At 41.0% G+C, this 14,668-nt stretch overlaps 1 protein-coding gene and 1 pseudogene across 1 annotated transcript in view; one reads left to right on the forward strand and one right to left on the reverse strand.

Moving 5' to 3' along the window:
• LOC135222021 (cell division cycle protein 20 homolog) overlaps positions 1-14,668 on the reverse strand; it is a 225,595-nt gene that overhangs the window by 110,678 nt on the left and 100,249 nt on the right.
• Positions 1,912-14,668, forward strand: part of LOC135222099 (cell division cycle protein 20 homolog) — a 102,024-nt pseudogene continuing 89,267 nt past the window's right edge.

Here is a 14,668-nt window from a genome sequence, read left to right on the forward strand (position 1 = left end):
AAGGGTGGGAGGGTGCCTGCATGTCCTATCATCATACGAAGTCTCTGATGAGTATTATACTGAAGGTATGTCATCATAGGGGATCACCTCATAGGATGTCTCTTCTGTTGGGAATGCACATTGCTGTGGCAGTGTGAGGACATCTCCCTCCCCTGTCTACAGTGCAATTGCTTTAGTCAGTGCATATGTTGATAGTAGGATATTTAGAATATATCTGCATAGACCACATCTTGGGACAACCCCTTGGTTTATCCTGTTGTCTCCTCTGTCTACTTGGAGAAGACCCATGTTAGACCTCTTTGCTACACTGTTCAACGGGGAACTAGAGGTCTACTGTTCAAGGTCCCAGATCTGTTCTGTGGGTTGGAGGACTCTGTTCTGAATACTGGGAACATTCTGGGAGGTTGAACGATCCAGTGCCCCACTTCCTCCTTTTGAATCATCTGAAGACCCAGGAAACTGCCTTCAATGCCAACATGTTGATGGGGAGTGTTGGCATGTGCTGTTTCATGCCCCCAAGGCCAGGAGTTCTTTGAGATGAGTACCCCAACCTTCGGAGGAGGCGTCAGAGTACAGGAGCAGATCCGGAGGGGGTGAATGAAGAGGAACTCCCATTGCCAGGCTCCAAAGTCTTAGGATGACCCTAGTAGCTCCTTGTGGCCCCAGTCGCCCTGAGAGATTCTGCCTTAGCACAACCTTTGTTGCCAGTCTAGTGTGGAGAGATATCACCAATCCCTAGGATCTTTATTTCTTCATGTCTGGAGTCTGTCCAGTATCTCTTTCGATTGAGAGATCTTGCAGAACAGCGACTCGGATGTAAGGCTATTCAGAGTATCTTTGTCAGCCACATACAGGATGATCCGTCTGCCGCTGATTGGTGTCATCAAAAGGATTTCTCTACACTTAGACTTTCTGTTCAGTAGACAAGTTCTGGATATTTTTCAGAGCAGAGGAAATTCTTTCTGTTTATACTGACGAGGGCTACATGGCTGATTTGTGATTAGTTCACCTGAAGGATGTGGACATCACTTCGCCTTGTTAGAATTCTTTTATGTGGTTCAAGAGCTTTGAGCAGTCTTGTTCACTTAGGAAACGAAGACCTCCTGCATGGGACCTTACTCTGGTTCTAAATAGTTTCATTCAAGCTCCTTCGAGCCCATGCATGAATCGTCTTGCAGGGAACTGACTTTGGAAACCGTTTTCTTACTGACTTGGCTTGCTTGGAAAAGTTGGAGAGCTCCAGGGTCAGGCTTATGACATGGACTCACAATGGGGGTGTGGTCAGTAGCTTTCGAATTTGCCCCGGAATCTGTGGCTAGACCCAGATTCCCATAGTTCACAATGACCGCTCTGCCTCCTTTTCCGTTCCTTACGGTGTGGAGTTTATCAGTAACCTGCAAGAGTTTCTGCTTAGACAGGTCAAAGCAACTGTGTTGTTATCTGAAGAGCTCGTCACCTAGAGGTTAGGTTGGTGTAGTCTTTATGATAACGCAAGCCAGGTCAATAAAGAGAGGTGTCCTAGAATACCCTTTTTGTCTAACTACGTGAGGTGGTTAGGCTAGCCTGCTCATCATCAACTTGTGTTACTATAGGTGCATGCAGAAGTACATGATAGAGGATTAGGTCCCTCCCTTGGCATTTAGAACTTTTGAATGCTGGTCCCTGACTGTGTCAGACCACTTTCACTTTCTTCTACCTGAAGGATGTTGCCCACATATCCTTGGACACTTCTTCCTTGGTTCCAGTGGTGGCCTGTTCAACATGCATAACTCTACAGTGCCCCTGGCGAAACAGTTTGTATCTTGCCTAAGATGATTGTGCGGAGTAGGGAATGAGAGAGATGACTAGTCTCTTTTGTTCCCCTTTTCTCCTTTCTTCATACCTGTGGACTGTTTGAAGAATAGATACGTCATGCACTGGAACTGGCTTGGTGCAGGTGAGCGTTACAGCCATACCATTACAGCACTGTACGTTCCATGCAAAACATACAAATCTGCTTCCAATAGCTTCAGTGCCTCTCTCCAGCAAGGGTAGGTGAGGAGTGGTGACAAATCCATTTCTTGTGGCTAACTTGGTTTGTTGCTTGAGCAGATATAGTTCTTATTGTCTTCAGTGGATGCAATGACTTGGGACATGTTTCATTGTGTTGACTCCCAGTGGACTGAGCTTTAGATACCTTATATGTATATTTCATCTTTCACAGGCTTAGACCCCCTTCTTTAGAACTCTTATTCTCTGGGAACTGTGATTGGGTGTGCCTAACCTCCAGTCGGTTCAGGATTCTCATACCTCCCTCCAAGTATAGTCTATCCTATTGTTAAGACCAAAGGTTTGTTCTTATGAAAAATGTTTAATCCATTTGTATTTATCATGGCTAACAAACCTGAGGTCTTAACATTGACTGCTGACCTCTAGCCACCCCTCTTGTAATCCTGGGCTGGAAGAAAGACTAAATGCATCACAAGGTTCACGTGTGGTTGATGACTACTCTCCACCTCTTGTATGCCTTAGATGCCAGATGCAACAGATTCCTTGCATATACAATCTTTGATTTTTTTTTTTAACCAGTTTCCACCTTGCACCAGAAGATTCATCCTATTGTTAAGACCAGGTTGGTTATCTATGAAAAATAAGTTTATGAAAAATTTGTCATTTTAGTCACAGTTGCTCATGTATGTCATGTCAAAACCCCCTCAGGATGGTCAAACTTGTTTCTCTGGGGTTGTTATAGGAGGAACAGGTCATGGCTTTGACTGTACCATATAAGTTCTTTGAAATCATTGTGGTTAAGGTATCAGGTCCTCTCCAGTCTGGTTCCCATTTGTTACAATAATTTCAGGCAGTAGTTGGTATTGCACTACAGTTGGAATTCTATCCACTATGGTGTTTGGCGCTGCGCTCACTTTGTTTGTACGTGTGCTGTTGGTGTCTGTGTGCAGCCTGTGTCACCACAAGCTCATGGACTAATAATTTCCACTGCAAGCAGTCCCCGGTTATCGATGTGGGTTCGGTTTCCGGGAGTGTGCCGTCAAGGGAAAACCACCATTAACGGAAACTCGGCAATTTATGGCGCCATAAGCACGTTTTAGCCCCTCTGCTAGGTATGTTATGGTGCCATAACTATTATTGGTGCTTTATGGTGCCGATAACCAGAACTCGGCCCATTATGGCGCCATAAATCGCCGATTTTTACGGTGCCAGACAAGCACCATAAAACCGGATCGCTGATAACCGAGTCCACTGATAATCAGGGACTGCCTGTATTCATCATGGGACCTGGGTTGTATGCGTGTACGTATGCATAGTAACAATGAGATTTCTGATCAGTTTGAAGATCTGCTTATCACTAAGCTCTCTTTTGAATGTTGAATTGTTCCATCTTCAGTATTTAGATCTATAATTCAAATAGTCAAAAAGATGACAAAGCCAACAGTTGCGTCACATTTCTTCAGCTGTGTCTTATTGTAGTAGTTTTTTATTTCAATCTGAACTATAGTCCTTTAGGCAAGCTTTGCTAGTGTACCATAAGTCTAGTGATTAGCTAACATTATATTTACACACCTTACTTGAATCCTTTTCTCATCTTCATTGATTTTTAGGTTAGGTAACATAGTCAATGTTATAATGCACCATTGTGCACACACGTGTAGTGAGTATTGAGACTCTGTTTTTTCCTTAACACAGTATCACTTCCAGGAGGTTTAGATATCATTGATTTGTAATGCTACAGGTACTTTTTACCAACTGTATGGTAATTATTTAATTATTTAGACAATGGTGAATGGAGAGCTACAATTCTGTTTCTCCATGTTAGCAGTTATACTCTTGACATAAAAAAAGTTGATTATAATGATAATGCCATCCATGCTACTTGACAAATGCCAATTACTGTGCAGGTGGTCGATGAAAGTCATGGCTGCGTGCATTGCATCTTTCACAGCTTACATGAAAAATATGAGCTTTGTATACAGTACAGTATATTATGAAAAATTAAATTCCTTTCAAACATCTTTTTAGTTGTGTAAAAATGTAAGATTGCTAATAAAAGAAATGTTTTTCTGAAATTGTGTAGGTCTTATTTTAAGAATTTTATTAACCACTGTAAAATGGTTGTTGATATGCAGTAAATTTAAGTTTGCTGCAAACTTGCATTGCTTTACTCATTGCCCAATGTGGATTATAAAATATATTTGTTGAGTAGGTAATAGTGAATGTAGTTTGTTTATGCTGGACTGTCATGCAGTAAATTTTCTCTGGATATTCATTATGGAGGCAATAACTCAAGAGTACTGTGTATAGTGCATGTGCAGCTAGTCTATTACTTAAAACTTTCAAATAGTAAACTTCCATGTATGAACAATAAATGGGATAAGTAAACTTTCTTTCATGTATTTCAGTGCTAACTTTTTCAAAGGAAAAGTAAAGAGTTTTGTTTCATATAAACCTTATTTATTGTACGAAGATCAGACTGTCTTGATAGAAAGCTTTTTTTTTTTGCCCCACAGTTCTAAATGTCATATGCTCGCTAGAGTGCTGGATGCTTAGTCTACTTTGTTCAGCTGGTTTTGTATGTAGGGGAATACCTACATTGTGAAGGTGATGGTGAATACAAGTTGAACAATAGCAAATGGGATGAAAATACTGACGCATTAATGTTCTGTGGGTTATATGCGGCGTCTGCTTTTGGGTAATGTTTTGTTTGACAAAGCAAAAATGCTAACAGGCTTAACAAAACTCATTGATTAATTTGCTAGTCATTGTTTTGCCCAAAAGACAGTTAGAAACAGCTGAGGTAGTGACATGGAAGAAACATTGTTACATAGTTTGCAGTGTGCTTAAGATATGTAGTACATTATTATTCAGATGGTTTTATGCTATCCAAATCACACAAGGATTATGGGAATGTGTTGAATATGTGTTGCATACAAATTTTTCCCATAAAAAAAAGTTGGATGTGATTGTCTTGGATACAACTGCACTAAGGTTAAACAATAAGGGAATTCAGTTATGAAAAAATATGCCAGTATTTTAGCAACTGTCAAGTTAGATTCAAACACATTTAGCTTTGGTCATATCAATAAGGCATTTATTCAACTACTTTGTGACCTATTGTAAATTGTGTTGAAGAAATTTAAGCTCGAGACCAAACCAATAAGTGAGACATAAAGTTTGTGTGACTTTCTGTAACAGTAGTAAATGTCACTGGAATGATTATCCAGTTTTCAGGAGGATAGCACTTTGCTTTAGGAAATAGTTTGTAGTTTATTGCACAAAAAGATTATATATTTATATATAAAACACACAGATATCTTGTTGCAGTATTTACAGGTGACCTTTATCTGTTATCATTCACTGTGATTATTTTCATTTGAATTCTGTACATTATCACATATTATTCTGTAAGCAGCATATTGAGTACTATAATATTTCAGTCCATTTATCGTAAGCCATCCGTTGCTATTGATTAACCCCTTCTCTCAGGCATTTTTCTTGTGTAAAAAAAATAAAAAAAAATATTTTACATTTTATGAAAGTATGCGCATAGAAATATCAGCACAAGATGTGTTTCTTTATAAGGCATTGTAATTTTGAGTTTTATCATTTAAAATAATCATGTTTTTCTAACCCAAGATAACTAGAGTTTGAAAATGTGGACTTGAAAAAACAGTTAAAATGAGTCATTTGTCTTTATGAAGTGTTTATTTTTATCACTGTTAACCCTTTTGCTCAAGTGTAAGATCTACAAATTTGCTATATATAATTTTTGGAAAAATGATATTTAATTTAGATTTTGGGATTCATCATCAGTTGAGAGGAAATATTTTATTTTACTAAACATGGACTTCAAAATAGTATTTCCATGAAGGAGTTACAAACTAGTATTGTTTCCTCTAATGTTGTTTATGTAGCTTTTTTCATCATAATTCAAAGTTTTATAATTTACCATAAAACTGATTTCATCCATTGTTGTTAGACACCATCTTTTTTTACCAGCTTTACCCCCTCCCGCCCCTTTTTCTCTTTTATCTCATTTTCCTCCTTTCTGTTTAACATCTACTGTTACAGTCTCCACAATAATCAAATCCATAGTAGAGGTGGTCCACAGTTATCGGCGGACTTGATTACTGGCGATCCTGTTTTATAACGCTTGTCACAAAATCAGGGATTTATGGTGCCATAACAGGCTGAGTTTTGGTCACCAGTGCCATAAGGTGCTGATAATAGAGTTGTGGCGCCATAATATGCCTAACAGAGGCACCATTACCTGAAATTAGGTGCCATAAATCACCAAGTTTCGGTTAATGGTGGTTTTCGCTTATCAGAACCCCTGCCGATAACTGCGGACTGCCTGTGTACTTGTCCGTGAGCTTTTTAGATACTGTAAATTTTCACTTCTGTTATCACAATTTAATCCAACAATGTCTGTGAACGTCAAGATGTGTTGAAATTCCAAAGGTTAGTTTTTCAACCCATGGAATCTGGCTTGCTTTCATCATCATCTGACAACACTTCTGTGCTACTGCTTTTATTTCGTAACCCTCAGTATTTTCTGAATTATCATTTCAAGTTATTGATTGATGTTCATTTATGAGAGTAAACCAGGAAATAAAAAGTAGATTTGTGGCAGCAGACTCAATTGCTGTCGCTGAACAAACTACTCATTTCTTCTGACTGGAAATTGGGAAGTAAACTACCTTCTTTGTAAGTGTGTACATGGAAAACACAATTCTCACTTCCAAGTTTAATTACTTACATAATATTTTGCTGGGAGTATTTCCATTGAGGTAGGGGTATCTCATGATCGCACAGTTTTTTACTCTGTACAGTAATAGGCAAGAATATTCCAGATAGCCAGAAAAAGGTTAATGAAAACTTGTCAAGAATTCACTTTTTTGATATTGAGTGAAAATTGCATTGCAGTTCAGATAGTTTTTGAAAATGTATGAAATTGTAATTGCCTTGTAGATAATATTGTAAATCATAACTTTAATATCCATCTTCATTAAATTTATCTATTCCTTTAGGCTTTAGTAATAAATCTGGAATAAACAGTCCACACTCTGCAAAGACTCCGCTTAGTGCTACGTCATTCACAGACGGCATAAGTCCTGGGAGAGGAAAATCCCCTGGTAAATATTGCTGAAATCTTCTTAACCACAATTATTGTTAAATGTCCTTTAGCATTTTTGCATTTTCATAGATAAAGTTAGTTAAAATTCAAATACTGTACCTTTTGTAGTTTCACTGTATTGTTTTTAAAGTATTGAATTTGATTTAAATTGTTCATTTTAATTACCGAGACATTGGTGCAGTGAGCTTTGCCTTTGTAGCATTGGTGTGTAACTGCTGTGTGGATGATCGATGCTAGTTATGCTTAACAATATGCTTCTTCCCTAGGAGGGTAGTGTCATCAGTGCACCCCACGTGGTGTGCTGTAGGCATTACGTATGGTTGTTTGCAGCATCCCTTGTCCCCTAGCTGCTGCAACCCCTTTCGTTCCTTTCATTGTACTTCCAATATTATCTTTCTTCCATCTTGCTTTTCACTCTCCTAACAATTATTTCAGTGCACCTGCGAGGTTTTGCTCCTGTTACACCTCTCAAACCTTTACTCTCAATTTTCCTTTCAGTGCTGAATGACCTCATAGTCCCAGTGCTTGGCATCAGGCCTAAATCTCATATTCCATTTAATATAACCAGCAATATGCTTCTGTTTGTATGGGAAATCATTGCATTGCAAATTAATGTGTTTGAATGATTAAAAGCAATTTTCAGTCTGTTTTTTTTTCCTTATCTAGAGTTTTTAGCAGAAAGAAGTATTACAGTACTGGCCCCCCCTCCAACCCCCACCCCCAAAAAATGCTTTAGATCTAAGATGTAGGTTCATGGAGTAGGAATTTCAGTTTTAAGTTTATGTTGTTACTTTGAACATAGTGTATTTTTTTTCAGGTGTGTTCCTTCATTTATAATTAAATCATGAATTTTTTTAGGTCGATCAAAATCTCCTGGCCGTAATATACCAAAGCTGTCTGTTAGAGGTCCTGGTCAGAAGACGCCTAGTCGCAAAACTCCCACAACCCCTCATAGCCAGCAGGATAGGTAAATTTTTAATATTCTCCTTTTATGGAATTGCAGTATAATGTATTAAGTTATATTAACTCTCGCCACGTGTGTTCATGTGAAGGAGCTTAGTATTTAATTAATAAGTATTGGGCTGATAAGTCCTTAGTATTTTACCAACTAAGAATTAGCCATTTATTCTGGTGGACCAGTGTCTTGTTTACTTTCTGAAGCTTGTTTATAAGAACAGAATAATTTTGCGATCTTTTATTTTATCTTGTTCTACCTTGTCAGATTTGAGTTTTGTCTGTTTGATTTTCAATATTTCAGGAAGTATTCAAAAGGATCAATCTGAATTTGGATGCATCAATCTCAAAATTTGTTTTTCTTTGCTACAATATAATTGATCTTTTGGAATCGGGTAACTTACGTAGTTTAGAAGTTTATATAGTTTTTAGGATCTTTGGTCTATGTTTGTCTTCGAGTGTTAGGAATTTTTGTTTTGGTCCTCATCCTTCATAGTAGCTATATCTTGAGTGGCAGGGATGCCGTTTGACAAGAAATTAGAATTTAATTAGATCTTTAGCGAGCGTTCCCTTGTTTGCTCCACCAGGTGAGGATGGGGTAAGAGTATCCATGTTTTGGTAGTGGTAACACTGTTCAATTTGCTTTGAATTTTATTTTTTCACAATTGGCTCTGGACATGGATATTGGGTTTGTACTTCCATTATGGATTCGTGTGACATACCACTGTCTTCCCAATCTACAGGTATTCTCCTACTTACGAATGGGGTTAGGTTCCGAAAAACCCTCGTAAGTTGAGAAAATCGTATCTCGGATATAGCCTAGCCTACACTAAGTTAATCAGTACCATATAGGCGTAGGCTATATACACATATATGGAAGATTAGCCTACACTACACAGTATACCTATACATATAAAGGTATAGTAATTATTAATATCAGCTAGTTCGGGTGTTTCAATGCAGATTGACTTATGATAATTAAGTATAAAAAGAAACTTAATAATAAGAACAAGGATCAGACTGTAGCGTAAAGGGTACTCACCAAGATTCGGTCCGTTGTCGGCATAACGTGATCGGTGTCAGGCTGTTCATGCTACTATAACTAAAGATCGGAAAAGAGGAGGATGATGATAAAAGCAGCAGGATCATCAATTCGCTCTTCCTCAGATAAAATTTCTTCTTCTGTAAGTTCAGGTGTCTCGAGGAAACAACTGTTCCGAGACGTACAGGATCGAGTCTCAAGTGAGGGGGTAGGGCTGGGGGAAGCGGAATGCACTGGAGTCGTTCTCTTGAAGAAAAAATCCATTGTAGGTTGCACAGTGCGTTTTTTTCGTTCTTCATAAATTAATCGGTAACATGCAACACTGTCTTGATGAGCCCTCTGAACTTGGCAAACCGTTCCTCGTCCCCATCCATTTCACTTAAAAGTTTCAGTCCTTGATCAAATAAAGCAAACGCCTCTGCCAGTTTTTTAGTCGTCAAACGTTCGCTCCGGCTCTTTTATTTCTTCTTCCTCTTCTGCTTTTTTTTTTCTCTTCTGCAAGTGCAATTAAATCCTCTGCCGTTAGCTCTACATCTTGCACATCTATAAGTTCTGGATATCTTCCTCGTCAATTTCTAAATCTAAACTTTTCCCAAGTATCAAGATCTTTTTATTGATTTCCACTTCTTCTTCATTCTGATCGAACCTTTAAACGAGTTCACATACACTTTCAGCAGATTTTTCCAGACCCCATTCATACACTCTTTCTTTACCTCCTTCCACGCCCTTCCAATGTTCATAATGGAGTTAAGAACACTAAATTCTTTCCAGAAAGTTTCTGAGATCTTTCTCCTCGTTATCCGTAGCCTGAACAGCCTGCGCAAACGTGTTCCGAAGATAATACGCCTTGAACGTAGCCACAGCACCCTGATCCATGGTTGTATGAGAGAAGTTGTGTTTGGTGGCAGAAAAAACACAACTTTTACATTCTCGTTAATACTATCTCCGATGTGCTGAGGGTGGCCAGGAGCATTGTCGAGAATCAGAAGAATTTTGAAGGGGATGTTATTTTTTCTACAATAATCTTTCACTTCCGGAATGAAGCAATGACGAACCAGTCCTCAAACAATATTGCAGTCATCCAAGCTTTTTTATTATGACGGTAATGCACAGGAAGTGTCTGCTTGTCGATGTTTTTTAAAGCCCTTGGATTTTCTGAATGATAAATCATAAAGGGCTTAAGTTTATACCCAGCCACATTTCCCCCAAGCAGAAGAGTCAATCGATCCTTGTATGCCTTAAACCCCGGGCATCACCGTTGCTTCTTTGTGGATGTAGGACCGTTTTGTGGCATACGTTTCCAATAAAGTCCGGTTTCGTCAACATTAAAGATTTGCTCTGGCAAGTAGCCTTCATTAACGACGATCTCGTTTAAAACATCCTTAAATTTAGCGGGCCCCGTCGGCATCAGCGCTTGCTGCTTCACCGCTAATTTTCACACTGTGAAAATTATGGCGGTTCTTGAAACGACGAAACCATCCAGCACTTGCTGCAAAACTTTTGTTGTGGTTATCATCATAATTCTTCTTCAGCTCTTCAAAAAGCATGCGCGCCTTTGTCTGAATGGTTAAGAGGTTGGGTGAGCGGCATACGCTTTGTATTTGATCCTCCATCCACGTGACCAGTAATTGCTCCATTTCTTCCAAAGGCCCTATCCTCTTCTTTGATATAACCGTTGAATGAACTGAAGCAGGATGCCTTTACAGCATCATTACGCGTTTCTTGTCCTTGAGGATGGGGGTGGATGGGATTACCGTCGATTGCGATAAACGTTCGTCACGTGCGATAACCATGACTGCCTTTCCCGCTTCACGCTGGTTTATTATTTTCAGTTTCTGCTCCAAAGTGATGGATTGCCTCTTCTTTTTTGCACTACCAGCAGGACACCTATTTGGTTGTTTGGCAGACATAGTTTTTTTGTTTTAATTTTCGGTACTTAAAAAAAACTCTCAAATCACAAACGAACACGACCTAATGTTTCTTGGTTACGACGCGCAAGTGAGGTCGAACTCATTGCCGCTGTACCTACGCCAGCCTCTCGCTCTCGGGCCAACATATCGTACAGCGTAGTACGCTGCTGCCAGCGCTCGCTGTGCGCGAAATTTAAAAATACGCATTTTCAACTTTTTTTTTTTTTTTTTTTTTTTTTTGGTTTTTTTTTTTTTTTTTTTTTTTTTTAGTATTAATTGCTAACCCCATCGTAACATCGGATTATCGTAAAACGAATTATCGTAACTCGAGCATACCTGTATAGATTAATATACCACAGTCTTCCCGATCTATAGATTAATTAGGATGTGAAAGGTAAGTGGTTGGTTTACATGGTGTTTAGTGAATTGGCCAACTGTTACGTATATAGGGCCTTGTGAGAGACTAGATACGTTAAACGGAAGTATTTAGGGATTTCAAGAGGGGAATTGCTTGAACTTACCGTAAACTTCTTTAGAGGGAAGGTTCGCCAGAAAACTCAGCTCGTACTTTAAAACTATTTATTTACAAAAAAGGCCGTGCTGGCCTGGAGAAAAGTTAAATGATATTGGCCCCCACGTTGGGGCTTATAGTCTCATTCAATTCAAGCTGATTTTCATTCACTTGGGTTAATGCACACTTGCGGGCAGAGACGGCACTGACTCATGGAATCTGGAAAAGAATCCCCGATTAAACGAAAAAAAAAAGAGGAAAAATAAAAGGAAAAATGACTTCTTGCTTTGATTAAGGCTGATTAATTCTCTAACATTGGGGAAGGTAAACTCGAATGGTTCACTGAGGTATGCACGAAAACTAGGTCTTTAACAAGTCACAAAGGGGAGCACGTGGCCCGATGAGGACAAAGGGCTTCTGATGTAGAAGGGGTAAAAATAAGAATTGGAAATGAATTTAGCAAGAGTCGTATGGTAGTAAAAGGTGCTGGGGTTGAAGTTTACACTTTCAGACGTACCTTTATGCAATATTCTGTGTATCCTTGTAGAAGAATGCGGCCTGACCTCTGTTCAGGTCTGGGGTTCGTGTCCACCAGTACGTCGTGGGTAGGCCTAATTAATTTTTGGGAGGCTGGCAATTTGACCTCTGTCCGAGATCACGTCTCGCACGCCGACTGAGATCGATACTGGTGTTTTCGAATCACGGGGCTTCCAAAAACCGCCTCGAGCATTGCCTGAAAGGTGGTAAACACAACGCCAGCAAATTGGGAAGGAAAATAGGTCTTATTGTAGAAGAAGTCCCTAAAATCCATCTCGAAGCCTAGCTACTCTTGTGACCTGCCTCTCTTACCCTAAGCTTCCGTCGGACCGGAAATATCCTTCCTACGACATACCCACTCTCCCAACAACAGTAGCTTCAGGAGACGGCATGGCTGCTACTTTTATAATTAAATATAACTAAAACTCTGCTGGGAAGGCGAGGCGTTCTATAGACGTAGCAGCTCCCCCTGTTAAGAAGGCATTCACTCCCTTTCGGGCGTGAAGGTCTTGGCTTAAATAAGTTGATCGCCTCGACAACCCAGTTCTCCTACTCTAACTGAAGTTTTTTGAGCAGCGATACGGCTGACTACAATGGCCTACCTAACTTATAGGCAAAGATGCTAAGTGTACTAACTTAATATAGTGATGTAGTCTAGCTAATAAATAACTACAGTTGTCTTGTGACGACAGTCTACTCTACCCCTAGATAAGGTTACTTTGAAAATTCTACTTGCTACTAACCTAATGCCCTGGTACTAAATCATTAGCCTAACCTACTCAATACATTAAATGAAGACGCAATCATTCCAGAGTGTGGTACGACAGCAGTAGTTCAGCGACGGAATTGTAAAAATACATGATAAGAGGTAATGATGCTTGGGGATGATGAGTGGTTAGTTGACCAGGAGGGAAATGCAATGAGGTAGTTATATTTAAGTGAGGGTTAGTATTACAATGGCTAGGGGTTAGAGGGTTAGTGCTACTGGCAGAGATCAGGCTGGCTACCTTCTCTGGTTAGGTGCCAGGATCATTCTGCAAATGAATGCGACACTGTACCTCGGGCACAGGTGTCAAGGAGAGCATGTGGCTCTTTTGTGTTAGTTTGTTAATGATTGGTTACGTCCCTTCTTCTTCTTATTCCTCCAGGACCTGGCTATACCAGTCCTTGGAGTAGACGGAGGGCACGACTTGGGGAAAGGGAAAGGCCAGAAACGCCGGGGGGGCAGGAAGCAGAGGCAGGTGGTAGCCGAGGGATTGCAGGAGAACACCCTACTTTCGGTATCTGCAGCAACCGTCGTAGAGGTGGAACCTACTGCAGGGGAGGCCCTCACTCCGGCTGCTGCGACAGCCGTCGTAAGGGGAAAACTCCAGGCTGACTCCTGGTCGGGCAGTTACCTGGTTTTCCAGAGGAGGTATGAAGGTTAGGTCTGCCGGAGGTTCATCCTCGGGCGACAGTGGTGAGGGTGAAGAAGACGGAACTAGTGATTGGCCATGGGCTGCGGTAAGCTCCATGCCTGTTGGAGGATCTCCTGTAGGAGGATCCTTGGGTAGGTTAGGCGCCGGCACTAGCTCGGGGCCAGGCGCAGAAGTCAAGTTCTGTGGTGGCTCTACGTCCAGGCTGGACGGAGCTTGGCACTGCTCAGTGCTGCCAAGTGGCACTGGCAGAGAGTTGAGGTCGACTGGACCTGTGACGGGTACCGGAGGTGCAATACCTCTCAGCGTGCCCTTGGAAATGGGAGACAGAGGCTCCTGTCTCTTGTTGAAGGCTAGGCCTTGTGGAAAATGGACAGTGTCCGCTGCTGGTAGTTTGCTAGGGCACCTAGGCCAATTAGTTAGAGTGCCCTATTACGTTACAGGTTTTTGCAACGGAACTGCGAATGGTCAATCTCCCTCCTTGGTAACAGGGAAGACTGTTGGTGGACATACTTCCTAGAGAAGTAGAATTTCGATGACTCCTTGCCTTGGAGTGATTTGTTGTGGGGTTAGGACCCCTAGGCTTTTTGGAATGCGAGGGAGACTTCATGTCTTTGCCCTAGGAGGAGGTCGTAACCTCCTGGAATGTAGCTTGCAACTGCAAGGGTACAAAACTTTCGGGAGAAGTGAGGTCTAGTGACCCTCAATTGGACGGTCGGAAGGATCAGTTTAATGTGATTGATACCTTCAATGGTGATCAATCGACGTCTATCAACATTAGCCAATCGGGGAATTCTGTCTTCCCGTATCAGGGAGATTTGAGCGCCAGAGTCTTCGTAGGCTCTGACGTGGCTTGGCTGATAATGGCTTTGGAGGGGTGCGACGGTCATAGGGCCCTTAGCTGGGGGTCCTAGAGAGAAGGATTGGTGACGGCCATTGCGATGGCCGGAATATTGTGGTTCGCGCACCCTCCGTAATTTGCAGACATGTGACCCTTGCGGCCACAGTCTCGGCAGAACTTGTTCCAGAACCTCTTCCGTGGCACTGGATGATAAGGACCGAGATGCCCCCACAGGTTGCGAATCTGCGGAGTCACCAAGGCTGGCAGTGTGCTCTGGCACAGGTGAAGAGTCCTCTCTGGCAGTGATGTGACGTGGGGAGGTTAAG

The sequence above is a fragment of the Macrobrachium nipponense genome, chromosome 3, assembly GCF_015104395.2.
Source record: "Macrobrachium nipponense isolate FS-2020 chromosome 3, ASM1510439v2, whole genome shotgun sequence".
Classification (NCBI taxonomy): domain Eukaryota; kingdom Metazoa; phylum Arthropoda; class Malacostraca; order Decapoda; family Palaemonidae; genus Macrobrachium; species Macrobrachium nipponense.